Source organism: Mesoplodon densirostris, chromosome X (genome assembly GCF_025265405.1).
Source record: "Mesoplodon densirostris isolate mMesDen1 chromosome X, mMesDen1 primary haplotype, whole genome shotgun sequence".
Classification (NCBI taxonomy): Eukaryota; Metazoa; Chordata; class Mammalia; order Artiodactyla; family Ziphiidae; genus Mesoplodon; species Mesoplodon densirostris.
Window position 1 is genome coordinate 124455072 of NC_082681.1, and position 2637 is coordinate 124457708.

Consider the following 2637-nt stretch of genomic DNA (forward strand, 5'->3'; position numbering starts at 1 on the left):
GAGCTGGGGGCAGCAGCTGTTTTCCAGTCAGCATGACAGCACTTCTGAATTTAACAGCCTAGTTTTGAGATCTTCCTGGTGAATCTGGTTGTTTGGTGGGATTTCTGGTTTCTGCTAGGAGATATCACTTACAACAATGAGCAAAGAAATTGACAAATAGGAGGGTAAGGGGTTATAGGTTAGGGGATAACACATAGAGTTAATCACAAGAGTAGAGCTAAAAATTTGTAGCAGGTGGCAACTTAGTCCAGTGCTTCTCATAGTGCTTGTGTCCTTGGATTAGTTTACATTGGTTTCTTTGGTCCTCTTCTTTGTTGACAGCTTGACATACCTCCTCACTCCCAAGTTGCTTTGCTCCTATGGAAGATGAAAATTCCCTCCCAGGGAGCAAAACTGCCCACTAAGCAAGATACATTGTAGTTGCCAGCATAAGTGTATCTCATTTAGTATTAGCCTTCAAGGTAGGTGTTCATGAAAAATTGTTTACAAAATTAATTTATGGAAAGAGAGAAGTTTCTTTCAGCTGATGATGTTTTGAGAGAAAACGCTCTGGAAAATGAGATCAGGACTCCGTGTGTGCTCAGTAAAAAAGATTTCACTCTAAACAAAATGTGCTGCTGTAAAGGAGTTCCTAGTTTTAGACAGGCGAGGCCACACAGTGCTGCTTCTCCTCTACTGTGAGATCAGCTAATTGATGTGGGAGAATGCATGTGGATTTCAGCTCTCCAGGTCGTTTTCTTTGGACATGGAATTGTCTATTTTCTGAGGTTTCTACCAGCCGAGCAGTTATTTACTCTGGCAAGCCATCACAGCTCCAAGATTGATGCCACAATGTGGGCCACACAAAAGGGCCCTGGACTGAGAGCCACAACCCTTGACGTCTAAGCCTAGCTCAGCCACCAGGTAACTGTGGGTTACTGCTTGTGCTCTTTGTGATTCAATAAGAATCAAAGTGACCTTGTCCACGTAGTGCACGTGCTCTCTTAAGCTGCCTGGGCTTTTCTGGTTTATTTAGCACAGGATTCCCAAGTTAAAAGTCTGAAAAATGTGTGATGTACAAAATCACCACGTGCCAGATGTGTTCTTCTGTATCGGGTGGGGTAGATTAGCATCCAAGATAACATCCAAGCTGATGTTCTTGTGTCCCAAAGGACTGGATGTCAACCCCAGATAAAGGAGCTAAAGTTTAACATCCACAGGCTAGAAAAATACCTGAGACCACAGAAGGCTAGTCCATTTACACACAGAGAGGTGTCCTTGGGTCTGTGTTGAGGTGGGGAGTGGGAATTGGAATCTCAGACTAAAGCTGGCCCCCTCGGGAAAGGCTGCCCCTGTGTGGAAGGGTAACTAGAAAACTCTGCCTATGGGTCTAGGAGAGAAGCCATGTTGAGAACCAGTTGTGGTTTGGAGTGAGGGAAGATAAATCTTTTGTGAGAAACTAAAACCCCAAACCTGCATCGTACAAGGTGTGGAGCCCGAATTTATAGTCTCCACATGTGTGGAAATCCCTGGCCAAAGAATTAATATAAACCCAGCTGTAGCCAATGCCATAAGGCAAGTAAAAGAAATGAGGTACAACTTTTATGAAGGAAGATAAAAAGCTCATTACTTGTAGGTTCTGTGATTGTATACCTAGAAAATCCGAAAGAATCCTCAACTTATTAGAATTAATAAGTAGATTTTGTGAGGTCCTGCATATTTATATGAAAAAAATGTAAATAAAACTAAAATCTTTACCTCATGCCTCAAACCCACTGTCCACCGCATCACGCAGCCGGTGACCTTGTCTCGTACTTCAGAGAAGAATGAGGCTCTGAGGTGTGAGCTCCCACAACTTCCCCACCTCGTGACCTCAGACTGACCGTAGTCAGCCCCCACCCTTGCCTCCTTTCCTGTATTCATAGGGGGCATCCTTTTCTCTTCTGCTTTTACAAACAAACCCTTTTCTCTGTGCTTTTGAGTCTCTTCCCTCCCATCTCCACTAGAATAAAGATATGGCTTCCTCTGATACTTCTTTGTCTTATATGTTCAACCTGGCTCCTTCACTATAACTTAAAGATACTCAAGTTGCTGTTATCTTTAAAAAAAAAAAAAAAACAACAAAAAGAACTATAACAAGCCTTGGCAGACCCCCCAAATCACCTCTAGCTCTCACATTTTCAAAAGAACAGACTAAACTTGTATACATTTTACACTTTTTAAAGACTCTTAAGCCTATTTCATGCAGATTTCCCTTCCTATTACTACTCTGAAATGGCTTTTATCAAAGTGACCAAATGACCTTCTTAACTGTTCAATCCATTGGACTCTTTCCAGTCTCTGGCACCCACCACTAAATTGCTCAAGACCACTACCTACACCTTGAGTATGAACTTCTGGGTCCTTGTATAGGTCTGGCTGGTTCCTTAACCCTCTCCTTTATACTCAGTCTTGCCTCAGCTCCCATGATTCTAAGCAAGGGCTCTCTACATTCCCCATGATATGGCAACAAGGGCTTAGGAATCTGTATAGTTTCCTGGGTGGAGATGTGGAGTCAGGGCAGGCAAAGAGCTGAGATGTAACATGAGTTAGAACAAGATTATGGTGCTGTCATTGAGGTAGCTTCTGGGGACAAAGGAGTTTTTTCTAGTCCTTATT